The 16842-nt window shown below is 47.1% G+C and overlaps 1 protein-coding gene across 17 annotated transcripts in view; it reads left to right on the top strand.

Moving 5' to 3' along the window:
- The window catches only part of MICAL3 (microtubule associated monooxygenase, calponin and LIM domain containing 3), a 175138-nt gene that overhangs the window by 13748 nt on the left and 144548 nt on the right, over positions 1-16842 (top strand). For 15 of the 17 annotated variants that reach the window (XR_003791078.1, XR_003791079.1, XR_003791080.1 and 12 more), the window contains exons 2-3: positions 11601-11785; positions 12425-12475. The gene's annotated coding sequence lies outside the window, so the exon portion shown is untranslated. The remainder of the gene's footprint in view (positions 1-11600; positions 11786-12424; positions 12476-16842) is intronic. The other 2 variants (XM_029205073.1, XM_029205074.1) reach the window with 1 other exon arrangement.

Genomic DNA, 16842 nt, shown 5'->3' on the forward strand with positions numbered 1-16842 from the left:
TAGTGACAAAGGCAGGTGGTAGTAAAGGATGGTGGGAAGCCAAGGACCAAAACCACTCTTGGGAAGGCGGCTGGGCAGGATCCACAGGGAACCAAGGAGAGGAGTGCAGACCAGAGACAGAATTGGGAGGGAGGGAGGGAGAGCACCCAAACTGAGCTCCAGGAGCCAGGAGCGGGAGTGGTGGGTGCTTGTGGGGCTCTGTATTTTCCAGTGCAGGAGCCAGAACTTTAAGCAAGCTTTAAGGAACGCCCTGTGAATAATGCCACCCAGGGTGCTAAACCAGATCAGACTGTCGAGGGTTTAAAATTAGCTTCCCAGTGCCTGAGTGTTTTGTGGAAGAAATACCTCAGGGAGAATATATCAAAGAAGGTGTCTTAGATTTGAGCTTATACTAAGTATTAAAAGACCCACCCCCTGCCCTTTGTAAAAGAAATGTGTTACAGGGAAGATTGTTCTAGTCTCTCTGGCTTTAAAAATTCCCAGCTCTAAAAATCTTGTTATAGGAAAGTCTTGAATCCCTCTGGAGTGTTAGGGGTGAAGTAACTATAGGGTTATATTTTGTTTCTACAAACATGCATGAGCACCTTTTGTGTACTAAACACTGGGAGTGTAGGAGTGAACCATGGCCTGCCAGAGCCTGTTCATACCTTGTGGTTAAATTTTCAGGAATTTTGCAAGTTGGTTGTTAAATACAGCTATTATTAAAAATTAATTCTAGGGACTTCCCTGGTGGTCCAGTGGTTAAGACTCCGTGCTCCCAGTGCAGGGGGCCTGGGTTCGATCCCTAATCAAGGGACTATATCCCTCATGCCACAACTAAAGATCCCTCATGCCGCAACTAAAGATCCCTCATGCCGCAGCTAAAGATCCTGCATGCTGCAACTAAGATCCAGCACAGCCAAATAAATAAATAAATATTTTAAAAATGATAAACTTATAGTTAAATAAATTGTATTGAAAGCAAAGGTAACAAATACTCAAAATTCATTACTTCCTCATTATTTTAGCATGAACTATGCTCTCAGGTCTCTTGCCCCATATGGTGGAAATACTGTATAATTGTGAACTACAGTACATTTCCTCCCAGCTCTGTGTTCAGAGATGTACGTAGCTTGAATTTGGCCATGGTGGGAGTATTTACACCACAGAAACCAACAAACACTACACATCAGGGCTTGATTTGTTGTTTTGTTCACTGTCTAAGAAAGTGATGAAAAAATGTTAACATTTGCAGTTTAAACTTAAAGTGTTTTGTGTCCATATCCAGTACATTGTGAATAGCACAAAAATTTGAGGAAATACTTCTTTTAGTATTTGAAAAACTAGGGTCCAATTCAGCAAAGAAGCTGCTTATATCATGTTTGATATACATGTTTTTTTTTTTTTTGCCTATGCTTCGCAGCATGTGGAATCCTAGTTCCCCGACCAGGGATTGAACCCGAGGCCCCTGCAGAGGATGTGTGGAGCCCTAACCACTGGACTGCCAGGGAAGTCCCAAAATAAATCTTTTTTTGTCCAATTTTGTTTCACTCCTTAAGGTAAATGAAAACTGACATTCACTTTATCAGTTGAGTCCATGGATTGGCCATAGATATGAGTTAGACAAAAAAAATCTATGACAGGTTTGTCCGAGAGTCAATTGACTATATGGAATTTACAGTAAAGAGCATTATATATTTTATACTCTATTACTTATTACTATATATTTATTACTATTACATATTTTATTACTATTATATGCTATACATCTTTAATATTTATTTATTTATTTTTGGCTGCGTTGGGTCTTAGTTGCATCACGCGGGATCTTTTTTGTTGCAGCGCGGGCTTCTCTCTAGTTGTGGTGCACGGGCTCCGGAGCGCATGGGCTCAGTAGTTGTGGTGCGCAGTCTTAGTTGCCCCTTGGCATGTGGGATCTTAGCTCCCCGACCAGGACTCCAACCCATGTCCCCTGCATTGGCAGGTGGATTCTTAACCACTGTGCCACCAGGAAAGACCCTTGTTGTTTTTTTATATCCACCAGCAAAGCATCCTAGAATTCAGGTTTAGAAGAGACTGCAGACAGAGACTATATCACCCTGATGTTTAGGGGGCGTGCTGGGCTGGGAGAAGGAGCTGGAGAGGGCTCCCTGTCTCCTCTGGGCTCGGACCGGCTCACAGAAGTCCCTGAGTGCAGTGGGGGAATTCCTCTAATGAAATCTTTGGTGGAAAGACTCAGCACCTCTGTTCTCTTTATTTTATCAACATTTGTTGAGTACCTACTGTGTGCCAGTCCCTGTGTTACTTACGAGAATACAGTGACAAAAAAGACATGGTTACTGCTCTAAACAGTTTTATTATATAGTTCACATACCATACAGTTCATTAAGTATAAAATTAACTGGTTTTAAGTATATCCACAGCATTGTACAACCGTCACCACAATTAATTTTAGAACATTTTTATCATCCCCCAAAGAAACTCTGTACCCATAGCAGTAACTCTCCACTTCTGTCCAGTCCCTCTCCCACTAGCCATAGGCAACCACGAGTCTACTTTCTGTCTCTATAGATTTGTTATTCTGGACATTTCATATAAATGGAATCATACAGTCTGTGGTTTTCTGTGACTAGATTTTTTTCACTCAGCATAATGTTTCAGAGTTCATCCATGTTGTAGCCTGTATCAGAATTTCATTCCCTTTTATGGCCAAATAATACTCCATTTTATGGATCTACTACATTTTCCTTATCCATTCACCAGTTGATAGACATTCGGCTTTTTGCTACCTCAAATAATGTGACAATGAACATTCGTGTACAAGTTTCTGTGTGGACGTGTGTTTTCATTTCTCTTGTATATATGCATGCCTAGGAGTGGAATTGCTGGGTCTTGTGATACCTCTGTTTAGCATTCTGAAGAGCTGCAGAACTGTTTTCCAAAGTGGCTGCGCTATCTTACATTCCCACCTGCACGGTATGAGGCTCCCGGCTTCTCCACATCCTCGCTACCACTTGCTATTATCCTTTTGGTTCTAGCCGTCCTCATGGGTGTGAAGGGGTATCTCATTGTGGTTTTGATTAGCATTTTCGTAGTGGTTAATGATGTTGAGCATCTTTTTGTGTGCTTATTGACCATTTGTATATCTTATTTGGAGAAATCTCTATTAAAATCCTTTGCCCATTTAAAAATTTGGGTTACTTTTTAAATTATCAGGCTGTAAGAGTTCTTTATATATTCTGTAAATGAGTTCCTTATCCGATATATGATTTGCAAATATGTTATCCCACTCTGTGGGCTCTCCTTTCACTTTCTTGACAGTGTTCTGTATGTTTCAAAGTATAAAAGTTGTTAGTTTTGACAGGTCAAATTTGCCCTCAGTTCTTGAGTAAATCCAGATTTACATGACAAATTTCTATGCTTTCAGGTGTTTCTGTTATATTTAACAAGTCTCTACAGTTGAATAGTCTGTAGTCAGTTTCATAACCTTTAATACTTAGACCTTATGTTGGTGACTTTGTTTTAGCTTTTTAGAAACTTAAAATCTTATGAAAGCAGAGACTAAGGCATATAGGCTCTTTATAGCATTTTACTCACTATGTTGCTGGTAAAAACAGCCATAAGCTGATGACTCTTTTTTACTTATTTATTTATTTTTTTATGCGGTACACGGGCCTCTCACCGCCGCAGCCTCTCCCGTTGTGGAGCACAGGCTCCGGACGCGCAGGCTCAGCGGCCATGGCTCACGGGTCCAGCCGCTCCGCGGCATGTGGGATCTTCCCGGACCAGGGCACGAACCCGTGTCCCCTGCATCGGCAGGCGGACTCTCAACCACTGCGCCACCAGGGAAGCCCGCTGATGACTGTTAAACACACTGATTGGGGGTCAGACTTCTGGGAATAGCTGGAGGTTGGACACAGTATACTGAGGTTGTATTTAAGCATAAGTCAGGAAAATGGAGCAGTGTCACTTCCCATTGTAGTCTTAATTCTCTTGTGTTATCTAGTGAGATTTTCAGCTCTATTTACTCTAGTATAGGCATGGAATTTAATAATTAGAAGGGTATCTGGGTTATGGAGATAAGTTACCACAATGAAAAACGTGAACTACCTCCTGCCCTGATCCCTGCAAGATACTTCAGCAGTCTACCCTCTCCCTATGCTGTTCAGACAAGTCTAAAAAGCAGTAAGACATCTGACTTATGTAATAGTGTTCTGTTGGCTGTCTCATTTGCTCCCTTCCTACCGCCTGCATAGCAGTAAGTAGGGTAGTATGTCCCCTCGAGAAGGGAGCCAGCTCAGGAGGTGGGCTGTCTCTGTCCAAGGTCGCATTCCCACTAGTCATGGGGATGCTGGGGTATCCTTGGGGGGACATACTTGGGATTACTTGCAAACGTGGTTTTTCAGTGCCTCATTTGTTCTGTATCCCTTTCTTTATCGGGTATTTCCATTTCTAAGTTGGGGTAAATGAATGTGTTGATTTTTTTCTTTGTATGTAATCTGAACAAGTGGGTATAAACCATGTAGCTGGGGCCTAGAGGGTGTGTGGAGCATAGGAACAGACATGTGAGGGAGAGAAGACCTGGGTAAGGACAGTGGGGAAGGTGAGAAGTCCTGTCTGTGCAAATGCAGGACAGTTGTGGGGTTTATGAAATAGAGTGGGAGTCAAGTAGGGTGTAAGACAGTTTGAAAATTCCCAGGCTTGTTCACTGTTACCTGTGAGGTATCAGAATGCCTTTTTAGCAAGTGTACTTGCGAAATGAAGCATAGTCGCGCGTCCCCACTTTGAACAGAGCTACCTGTGATCAGTGGGTGACAGTGGGTGATGGTGGCATCTTGGATTGCTTCTGGCCTTTCTCTTTTGCAGAACTCAGAACCCTCCACATGGTTTTGTGATCACTAGGTCAACACAAGACTGGAAGTTCTGTCACGGAAGTCACCCTTGGGATGTTTTTGGAACGTCTTTACCTGATTTGCTCTTGGTGGGACAGACACCTGAAGACGGCTGTGATGTGGTTAAATGTGAGGGCTCCAGAGCCAGATTGTCTGGGTTTACTTCCATCTTCTACCACTTAGAACTGCGTGACCTTGAGTGTCCTGTTTCTTGACCCAAGAATGTGGATAATAGTATCTATATCACAGGGTTATCGTGAGGACTAAGTGAAATCTTGTGTAGACTTCATCCCAGAGTGAGCCCATATTAAATGTCAGCTACAATGATTGCTGCTGTTCTTGTTGCTGTCGTTAATTTGCACCCAGCTCTTATAAGTGAAGTGGGTCATCAGGTTGGGTGTGAGAAGAAATAGCAGCAATCTAGTGACTCCACTTGTTGGGCTCCTGCGTGTTAGGCCTGCGGTGTGGCTCTTACATGCCTTAGTCCATTTACTTCTCGTGACGTCATGCAGGGCAGTTTTATCACATCATGGAGGGCCGTGCTCAGGTCAGACAGCTGCCTCCACTTGACGACCTCATGCTTTCCTTGTCTATGGCCAGTTTGGCAGCCAAAGTAACAGGAAAGTCATCCTTTGCCCAGAGCCCGTAATATCAGCTACTCACATAAGATGTTGCCTGAAGGGAGGTAAGATTTCCAGAACATAAACTTTTTTGGGAGTGAGTCTTTTCTGTTGTGATGATTGAACAGTGAGGAGGAGGAGAACCTCAGGGGCCTCATCTTTTAAAAAGGCCCATGATCACCAGGTGCCTATTGGTCTTCCTTCCACCCACAGGCAGGTACCCACAGCCTTAACTGCGACCCCAGCCTCCGGGGTGAGGGTGGAAGGGGGGCTCAGGCCCCATCCTCCACTATCATAATACAGGCAGCTTCAGGATGGGTGCAGGGCCTTGGGTGACCTGCCTGTATCCCCGCCCCTCTGGGGAAGGAACATGTGCTCAGTTACATATTCTCTAGAGACAAGGCCCTTATCAGGTGAATAATTTGCAGAAATCTTCTCCCATTCTATGGGTTATCTCTTTTTTTTTTTTTAGCTGCGTTGGGTCTTAGTGGCGGCATGTGGGACCTTCGTTGAGGCACCCAGGGATCCTTTGTTGGGGCATGGGCTTCTCTCTAGTCGTGGCATGCGGGGTTTCTCTCTCTAGTCATGGCGCGCGGGCTCCAGGGTGTGTGGGCTCTGTAGTTTGCGGCCCGTGAGCACACCAGTTGAGGTGCGGGCCCAGCCGCCGCGCAGCACGTGGGATCCTAGCTCCCCGACCAGGGATCAAACCCCTGTCCCCTGCGTCGCAAGGTGGATTCTCTACCACTGGACCACCAGGGAGGTCCCTGTGGGTTGTCTTTTCCCTTTTTTGATGGTGTCCTTTAAAGCCCAACATTCCCTTGCCGCCCGGCCCCGCCGTTTTTCCCTGTCGGTGAGGCTTTGCATGTGTGGGATGCCACAGATGTAGAGAAGAGGGGGTAGCAGCCCCTCCCCTGTGCACCTTCCCCTCCCCCTCAAGGTCACTCAACCTGAAGAAGAGTTAAGATTAAAGACCCAAGTTAGTGGGCACGGGGTCAGGGTGGAGCTCTGCCTAAAAGAATCCGGAACTGCAGCCTGGTGTGGCCACGCAGGTGAGCTCGGAGCAGCACGGCCCAGGACTGCCTGGCGCTTCAGGGGCCGGGCCTGGGGCCCTGAGCGGCAGGTACTGGCTGGCGGTGCGGTCTGGAGGCTGAGCACCGAGCACAGTAGGGTGCTTCCCCTTGGGCCCGGCGGAGCCAAAGACTACACAGCCGGCGGCTCAGGTTACAGTTGCTGTGGGAACTGTGACCTTTGCATTTCCTGGCTTATGCATGGAATTTCAGTTGCGTAATTCTACAACTTGGATTTTTCCTCTTCTCACCCTCCTTCTTGGCATTTAATTTTTTATCCCAGTGAGTGAGATCTGTAGCCCTCTGCCTGTCTGTCTCCTCCTGGGGCAGACAGTCTCACTCACACTCCTTTCCAGGCCGCTCACACAGAGTGTGCCAGGCAGGAGACCGGCCAGGGCCTGACTGGTGGGTACCTTCCTGTTGTCCCCTGCAAGGCCCTGAGGCTGGGCCAACCGGCCTGGAGAGGCTTCTGGGCTGGACTGCCGTGCGGGTGTCCAGGATGGGCCCAGCTGTCCCTTTGTGTGTATTTCTCTCAAACAGGCCTTGCTCATTTCTGCTTGTGCACTTGAGCTTACCCTGTTCTGTGGGCCCGGAGCATCCTCCCAGGTGGCTGAGCTAAATTCTCCCTGAACTTCAGTTTCCACTTGCAGTCCTACCCTCTCTGGGAAACCTGTCATCACTACTATGGCCTAAAATTACCCCCTTCCAGGGAACGACATACGACTTGAACATTTCATTTGGCATTTAATTAGATACTGTCTCAGGATATTTTTCTTGTTGGCTCAAGAACATTTGTCATTTGGGGTGGAGGGATGGTCTGGTTTTTTTCGTTTTTTTCTGTAAGATTCTTGAGGGCCAAGGTTTTAAGTCATTGCATTGCTTGTTAAATGGTCAGTGGTTTATATTTGAATGAAGCGTGTGTTCTCTTGGTGTCTGCCATGAGGAAGGCATTGGGCCGAGAGCTATGAGGGACACAGGAAGAAGCAAGGTCCTTAAATCCACTTTCCTTAAGATGCCAAGCCTGGCTTTCCATGATGTGGCCTTGCCTGCCCTGCTGTCCTCTTCTTCCTCTCCCAGTGACCTTTAAACCCAGAGTTCCTGGAAGGCCCACGTCTGTTCTCACCTGATGGCCTTGCACCTGTGCCTCCTCCTGCCCCTGCAGGAAGCTCCCGCCTTCCCTCAGCTCCACCCTCCACCTCAGGCGAGACAGCACTTCGCTCCTGCCGCCTTCCTGACCACCCCAGCCAAGGGTCCCTTGTGTTATTTCCTCTTACCTTCTGCTCTTCTCTCCCCCTCAGACCTCTTCACGGTATGTAAGTATGAACTTGTTTTTCTGTTTGTGTGTTGACATTTTTGTCCTGGTGGTTGTGTCCACCACTGCATTTCCATCCAGTATAGGAGACATTTTGTTCACTTCTGTACTCAGACCCAGCATGATGCCTGGTGTTTGGTAGACTCACAATAAATGCTAAATGACTGAGTATTCTTATAGAAACAGATGTATTTTTTTTGAGAGACAAGAAAGAAATGTAAAATGACTAGCGATTTATCCTATAGATTATAGTGCTCTGGTTGGCTTGCAGTAGACAGGCCTATGGAATCGGCCAGTGCCCCTCTCTTGAGATACAAATGGAAACTACTTTGATCTCAGCACAACACATGAGCTTTTTTCCTTTCCTCTTTCATCCTTCCATTTCCTCTCTCCTTTATTCCTTTTTTGGCTTGTCTTAGAAATGATTTAAGGCAACTTGGGCCCTTGATCTGTGCTGTGGGTGAGGCAAGACTATTATTCTGTTCTGTGTAATTCTAGACGCTTATTTTGGGACCTGTGGGACACTCAGTTTTTCCTAAACTCTCAGAATCATTTTTGAGAAGCAACCTTATGCTACTGGCCAGAACAGCGAGGCGAACGGGAGCTTGGAGTCTCATCGCTCTGCCGATTCCCCTTGGGCAGATTGGTGTGGGTATGTGTGCTCTCCCTAATGTTTTAAAGTGGACTTAATATTCAGCTTTCCCGTGTGCTGGAGACTGTCTTAAATAAAGAACCTGAAGGCCCTCGTGAAGTAATGTCTCCAGAATACTTCAAACTCATCAGGGAAGAAAGAAGTGCTGTGTAAACTCAGAGTGTAATTATTTTTTTTTTAATTTTTATTTTTTTTGTGGTACACAGGCCTCTCACTGTTGTGGCCTCTCCCGTTGCGGAGCACAGGCTCCGGACGTGCAGGCTCAGCGGCCATGGTTCACGGGCCTAGCCGCTCTGCGGCATGTGGGATCTTCCCGGACCGGGGCACGAACCCTTGTCCCCTGCATCAGCAGGCGGACTCTCAACCACTGCGCCACCAGGGAAGCCCAGAGTGTAATTATTAATCAGACTTTCCTTTGGTCCTCTTCTCTGCCCTGGGTTTGCCTTCCGCGGCTGCTTGGGTTCCAGAATTCGCAGACGGAAAGTCCCTGGGCCGCCTCTCCCGCCCTCCTGGCACAGGGGCCCGGACAGCACAGAAACGCCGCTCTGAGGGACTGGCCTTGGTGTGCAGAGCGGCTGTGTGACTGCGCCCCAGTTCCATGGCATCTCCAGCTGCCTTCCAGGAGAGGGGCGGCTCTCCTGCTCATTGTCGGATGGAGTTGGAGTTCTGAGTCCTTGAGGAGCAGTTTGCCGGCGTGGAGCCCACACGGGGGTCTCCATTCTCTACCCCAGGCCACACTGGTCGGAGCTTCCATTGGGGGACAGATAAAGACCCTCTGCGATCAGAACTGTGTCCATTCACTACAGTGGCACGTTGTCTTCCTTGTTTTCAAGCTTTAGTTTTCGCTTCCGAAAAAGCATCTGATTTCTATAGTAATAACATACATACATTAAAAAAATATCCAAATTTTAAAAAAGGCCAAATTCAGAAGCAGAATTTGATAATTTTCCCTTCACTGCCTTTTCCTCCCCTCCTCTATCCCGAGAAGTCCTAGCCCCTAATGCCTGTAGCATTCCTGGCATACAACAGGTGTTTTCATGGTCCTTAAATTGGGGGTGGTGAGAAGAGGTACCAAGTCCTGCTGTCTAAGCCATACAATTTATCATTGTTCACAGAAGTGTAGAATAATATTTTATTTGTTGTGTCTTCCTTGTTCCTATTTATCTTGTCCTCTATTTCAGCACCGCACCCCACTCTGAGGTAGTGCTTCCTGCACTGTGTTCCACGGACTGTTAAAAGGAGTCTGGAGAAAAACAAAAGATGTTCTTAATAAGATGATTGAATTTTACTCAAGTTTTTGGTAGGGGGGAGGATTTTATTTATAAACCTTTTAAAAACGAGTCATTTTTGCAACAGTTCATTTACCCATGAGCCCTTTTGATTTGATTTGTGATTAATAAAATAATAAATTAATAAAATAATTTAAAGATGTATCTAAAATGTTGAATTCATAGTTTGGATCCTTAGGTGTTTTCTTATTTGTCGTCCCATGCTAATCTAAGTGTGCCTCATACCTCTTGCGCTCCTTTACTGATTCCCTCTGTAAATTTTAACTTAAAACTGCTTTGTGGTCAAATCTGTTTGAGGAGCGCTGCACTCAGTCTTACCTTGGCACTCCCTGTGGTATGGTCGTGGGCACCGCGGCATTATCTGCTCTCTGGGACACCGCAGGCTCACTTCACCATGGTTACTTATTTTAGCCTCACCTCAAAATCCTTATCTCCCTATGAGGTAGATAGTATTGGTCTCTGTTTTACAGCAGGGAGATGGGGCTTCAGAAGCCTGCCTTCACTGACTGAGGCCCAGTGGTGGGTGGGTCTCAGATTCAAGTCCAGATCTGTGGACTCTGGAGCCCGTGCTCTTCACACAGGAGCTCCTGGCATCTGCAGTACTTGTCTTTTGAGCAGCTGTGTCCCTTCCGGACGGTGGGTTGAGTTTGTGCCCAGGTCATGGTCCCCTCCTCCCGCCAGCGTGCCTGCAGAGGAGGCTCCAGGCTCGGGTTTGAGCACACGCACGCCGGTCACGTTCCCCCTTCCCTCCACCCAGCTTCATCCCACCCGTCCTCCAAGATCTCTTTCATTATAATAGTTAACTGTTTGTTGTAATTAAGTTAGCTGTTTATTGAGTTGAATCTGTTAGAACTTTGTCATCTAGTCTCTACTCGGTTCTGAACTACTATTGTCAGTAGGATTCTCTGCCAGTGATTCCCCATGCTTTGGGCAGAGTCTGTGTGTGTGTGTGTGTGTGTGTGTGTGTGTGTGTGTGTGTGTGTGTACTGCCCATCGGCCAGTCTTGTGGATCTATTGAGTAGATTCATCAAACATCATAGCTTGAGTTAATGACATCGCGAATATATATGTTCTGCTTTTTCTGCAGTGCACGTAGATGCTGTTGTGATTAACAAAATACAAATTCATTGGAAAATGTTGAATTCATAGTAGATTTTTTTATTGTTAGGCATTTTTTTCAATCAACAAAGTATTATAAGGAATGCCATATATCACATAATGATCAAAAAAGAAATAGTTGATGGTAAAAAGGAGTTGTAACTGAAAAAAGCTGGAAACCCCTGGCTGTACCATTCATTTTGCGGTTATGTACTTTTTTGTGTTTTTAGTTATTTTGTGTGTTGTCTTAAGTGCTTAGCTGGATCCTAAGCCCCGTGAGTGTGGGACCTTTGTCTTACACGTCCTCTGTGCCCCTTGGTGTGCTTGCACATAGTCAGTGCCCAGGAAGTGTTTTCAGATTTGGTTTAGTCCTTAGATCCTGTTTTCCCCGTTCCACTCTATTATTTTACTTTCTTGAGCTCCCTCTTGCTTTTCTTCTTTTGTCTAGTTTTTACAGGTAGCCCTCAACCTTCAGTAGTCTTCCATCACTTAATTGCAGCTGTTTGTTGTGCTCCAGCTGCACAGTCAGCAGACATTAGGCAGGGCTGTGGCCCGGTATGTTATCATTGAATTAATTATTTATTGAGCATTTTTGCCAGGCATTGTGGAAAACGCTATAGAGATGCATTCTCTCATTTACTTCTTAGAAATACCCTGTGAAGTAGGTACTATTTTCACCTCCATTTTACAGGTGTGCCAACTAGGAATTGGACGGCTGAGCGCGTGGCAGTCAGGTTCCAATCTCTGTCTGACTCCTAAGCCTGTGCTCGGAAGCCTTCTGGTGTCTGTGCCTCCTGAGATCCTGCATGGTTGTTCCCCTAAGGAATTTTCCGTTGGGAAACAGAAACAATGGCAAACAATACTGCTTGGATGTGAGTAAGTATGAAATTGTTTGGAACTGCGAAGGCGCCCAGAGGCGGAGGCACTCAGGAAGGGCTGGGGGAGGCGAGGGGCTCTGAAACATGGCAGGGAGATGAGCACGAGCGGATTCAGGTGCTGGGAACCACGTGAGCCATGTCCGAGTGAGAGGGATGTGCCCTGGGGTGGGGTGGAGTGGGGTTGCCAAACTGGAAGGAGGGCTGGGTTTCTTGGGGAAAGTGGGAGATGAGATCGGGTAACTCAAGCCAGAGGGACTTGAAATCACACAGGAGACACTATGAGGGATAATAAGTCTGTAGGTTTTTGAGCAGGACATGACAGGGTAAATCCTGTTTAAGAGCCACGAAGTGGGCAGCAGATGGCAGATTCCTCATGGCATGATGGTTCTTAATTCTTCCCTGCCTGTATGCCCTTGGGACCTAGTGTCACCTCTTCTGGTCCTGGGAACAGCCATCTGTACAGAGGTCCCTTGTTGGCTGATCAAGCCGCCCTGGTGTATGGAGAAGTGAAGAGTGTAGAACTTGGAGGTCAGAGACCTGGATCCGATTCCTGACCCTGTCTGTCCCTATAGCTTACTAGCTGGACGAATTATCTGACCTTTCTTCATTCTTTTTTTCCCCCACCTGTAATTTGCAGGTAACCCTATGATGACTCACAGGGTTGTTTCAGGATGAAGATCTAGCAGATGTAAGTACAGAGGCTGTTTAATCTAATGGTTCCAGACTTCCTGGGGTTAAGTGCCAGCTGTATCATTCACTGTGTGACTTTGGGCAAGTTACTTAACTTTTCCGTGTCTCCGTTTTCTTATCTATAAAATCAGCCTAAAAGTTGTACCTACCTCACAAGGAGAATTAAATGAGGAAAGATAGGTAGCTGCTCTTAAACATGCCCGGCATGTGGTACGTGATGAATAAACTGCAGCTGATATTTTTCATAGTGTCATTATTACTACCGTCACAGTAGTTGGTTTGGAGTAGGGACTTTCTTTGAGGCAGGAGACCAAAAAATAAAGCCTCCCAACTCTATGGTAAGAAACTACCTCTGATCGCTATGTGGAAATGATGTGACTTCAGAGCTTCTCTTAAGCACTGAAATTATAACCATCTTGTGCCAATTTCAGGATCTTTTAGAGATCCCAGGTATTACTGAAATGCTTTAAAAAGTCAGCCATTGTTTTCTTTTCTTTTCTTTTTTTTGGGGGGGGAGAGGGAAGGATTTATTACTTGCAGCAAGTAAGGAGAATACTGGAGATCTTTCCCAAAGCAGTGTCTCAGTCATTGTTTTTTTTTTTTTAAATAAATTTATTTATTTATATCTTTTATTTTTGGCTGCGTTGGGTCTTCGTTGCTGTGCGTGGGCTTTCGCTAGTTGCGGCGAGCAGGGGCTGCTCTTTGTTGTGATGTGTGGGCTTCTCATTGCGGTGGCCTCTCTTGTTGAGGAGCATGGGCTCTAGGTGCGTGGGCTTCAGTAGTTGTGGCTCGTGAGCTCAGTAGTTCTGGCTCACGGGCTCTAGAGCACAGGCTCAGTAGTTGTGGCACACAGGCTTAGTTGCTCTGCGGCATGTGGGATCCTCCCGGGCCAGGGCTCGAACCTGTGTCCCCTGCATTGGCAGGGCAGATTCTGAGGACACCAGGGAAGTCCTCAGTCATTGTTTTTTGATATAGGACTCTTGCGATTGCAACACTTCTTAGGCACAGAAATACTCCCCTTCTCTTTTTTTTTTTTTGAATATTTATTTATTTATTTATTTAGGCTCCTCCGGGTCTTATTTGCGGTACATGGGATCTTCGTTGCAGCATGTGGGATTCTTAGCTGCCGCATGCAGAGCCTTGGTTGCGGCATTTGGGATCCAGTTGCCGGCCCAGGGGTGGAACCCAGGCCCCCTGCATTGCGAGCGCGGAGTCTTACCCACTGGACCACTAGGGAAGGGAAATCCCTCCCCTTCTCTTTTAAACAAAGAGGGAGGGAGGGAAAGGAGAGAGGTGAAGTCTGGATTTCCTCTGGCCGCACAGTTGCCTCTGTCCGAGGACTTGCTACTGCAGGGCAGGGCAGGAGACACCTGCCTGTATGGGCAAGGTCAGCTCTGCTGGATCTGCCCTGGGCGTGGGCAGTGCAGAGGCCCCACAGTGAGCTCTGTGCCTGCTTTGTGCCCCTTCAGGCGGGACCTTTCTGTTCAGGACTGTTTCCCTTCCCCTCGACCCAGACCTCAACCAGCCATGTTTAGCTTTATAGCAGGACAGTCACACTCAGCAGCCTTCTGGCTGCTTTGAAAAGCCCTCAAGCCCTGTTCTTGAACCAGCAGTTGTGTCTGAGTCTTGAATTTATCTGTGTGGAGCAATTCTTTCCTTTTATTTTCTTTTTTTTAAACAAAACTCAAATTGTTGGACCTTGTCCTTTGTAGATGAAGTGAGAGTTGCTTTCTGAGGACTGGTTCATACCAGAAACCAGCTGCTTTTAAGTTGCTGCGGATCTTTAAAGGGACAGTTGATTTGTGGATCCAATTCCCTGGCCACACAACCTGGGTGTCTGTAGGATTCTGGTGTAGGCTGTGACAGTGTTGAGGTGGGTGACAGCTGGCAGGGGTGTGAGTCTGGTTTTAAGACTTTCATCTCAGGCAGGGTCAAAGTCTTGTGGAGCTAATCCCTTTGACTCCCCTGCCCCCCGTTACGGTTGGTAATAAGTATGGACATGTGCCACGTGCAGAGATGGTGGACAAAACCCAGATGCACGCCTTAGCCCCGTGGGCAGATGCTCAAACAGAAGAAGCCTCGTTTGAGGGCAGTGGTGTCTTACCTGGAGCAGTATCCTCCATTAGCAGTTCCTTTGTGACTCACCAGAAGACTGGGCTTGTGCATATTTGGCCTCACCCGTGCAAGATCAAAGTGCATCAGAAGGATGTGCAGGAGGACAGCCGGTCGGAGCAGGCGAGTGATACAGCGGACTGGGCTTGCTCCAGCTTTGCCCTCCTTGGTTCTCGCACTGGGGCTGAGGAGGAGAGGCGGGTTTTGGGTAATGACTGGCTCCTCCTTCATCCTTGTAAGGACACGGGATTCCAGCTCACTAGTGTACTGCTTTGAATATACTCCACTTACAATGTCCTGTGGCTTGGGCTTAGGAAACCAACCTGCCTTTGCCTTGGGGACGCATAGAAGGGCGTCTCTGTGAGCACCTTGGTCGTCATTGCCATTGCACTGAGGGGCTCAGAATTGCCCTTTGTTCTAAATGCAGCGGAGAGGGGCCACATCCTTAAATACACCCCTAGGTACCTGACCCTCAGCTGGCTGCTCAGTTGTCTCAAGCCAGGAGCATCTTCCCTGGGAGGCTGATGCTCAGTCTGTGGCATTTTGGAGTGTGGGTTAGGGTGGGAGATGGCAGAAGAAGCTTTCATGGCTCCCAGTGCATGTGGCCGTGTCTTCAGCAGAGCCTGTGTGCCAGGTTTGTCGTGACCCCTGGGGCTTATCGGGCACTTAGAGGGTGAGAGAGGGCTCAGATGAGTGAAAAGCCTTCCTCAGTGCCCGGGGGGTCAGAGGTACTTCGAGCCCCTGCCCGTTGTCATCACCTCCTTAGGCTCCCGCAGAAGGAAGGTGTGCTTGGCCGTGGCAGGGTAAGGAATGGTGGTGTAGGCCCGTTGCGTGTTAACAATGGTCTTGCTTTACTGCTTGGGAGATAGTTAGGAATTTTCAGATCTTTTCATCCATATTTATGTAAAACACAGGGAAGCAAAATAATTCCGTGAAGGACTAAAGATGGCTGTCATTTCATCTCACGTGTGTGTGTCCCTGACAGAGTCTTCCTTTAAGCATTCTGTGTCTAGGAAAGTTGTAGATAAAGTTAAGCCACTGATTGGGATATAAAGTATTTATTAACCTTTCCACCCTTGAACAGAATGCAGGTAATGAATAAAGTCAGCAGTTGGTTTGTATACCCTCTATAGCTAATCTGCTTTGTTATTTCTTTCTTCAAAATGTCTTTGGAAATCGCTTATCTTCTATGTCTAAAACTACACCTGCCATAATTGGTGCTCAGTATTGTAAGGACTTTCCCTTTTTAGATTACGGTTCCCATTGCTATAGTTCTAGTCTCTTCCCCCTTCATTTTATGCCCAAGTGACTGTCCAGGCCTCCTGGACATTGCCTGGCTGCAGTTCCATTCTCCTTGGTACCACCCTCCTGGCTGTGGCCAAGCCATCCTGCTGCACAGCTTGGGCTGCTGCCTGCAAGGCCCCCATCAGCTGTTATACCTGGCTCTGAAAGCCCACAGGCAGTTGTCACCACGCTCCCAGTCCCCTGCGTGCGCTCTGCTGAGTGCTGCCCCTGGCCTTGTGTGTGCCTCCTCTGTCTCTTCTCTGCTCCCCCGAATCCTAACCATCCTTACTCCGATAGCCTGGCCACGCAGTATAGGAAGCATTTGCTCGTTTGCTCTCGTGCCTGTGGTACTTTCTTCCTTAATTGGATTGTACGCTTCTTGAGGGTGGGAATGCTGTCTTGTCCGCATGTCTCTTCCAGGGGTCATTGTATGTTGGCCACTTTGTGAGCAGTCAGCAAACACTTGATTGACACGCTTACCATGATCTTACAGTCATTGGCCTAGAAAATAATCAGTAAGAAGCACTTCCCTACCGTTGCCCCATTTTGAATTCTTTTTTCTGTATGTCTTATTGTCTGTCTCAGGCTGAATGTTCAGGACAAAGTTGTATAGATTTGGCTAGGAAAAGAAACTCCAAACAGTATATTTTTAAAGGTGAATCTCATGGAAATGCCAAGTACCCTTTTGCTCTTTGGAAAGTGGGGTGGAAGAGGAGAGCAGTAGGTCTAGATGGGTGATTTGGTGATGGTGGTGATGGCACGTGTGGATGGGGATGGAGGCCTTCCCTTGAACAGGAGATGCTCTTGAATGGCTGAGGACAGACACAGCCTGAGGGGGCATTTGGGGTGCAGACCCTCCAGCGGCTGCTCTCTTGTTTTCCCCTTCTTGTCTCCATTCTCCCACCTCCACCCCCAAGTCTGGGCCGCCTCCTCTGTGTTGGAGGTGATACTGCCTCCTTAAGTGGCACA

This window comes from Monodon monoceros, unplaced genomic scaffold (genome assembly GCF_005190385.1).
Source record: "Monodon monoceros isolate NGI ecotype Baffin Bay Population unplaced genomic scaffold, NGI_Narwhal_1 Super_Scaffold_6, whole genome shotgun sequence".
NCBI lineage: Eukaryota > Metazoa > Chordata > Mammalia > Artiodactyla > Monodontidae > Monodon > Monodon monoceros.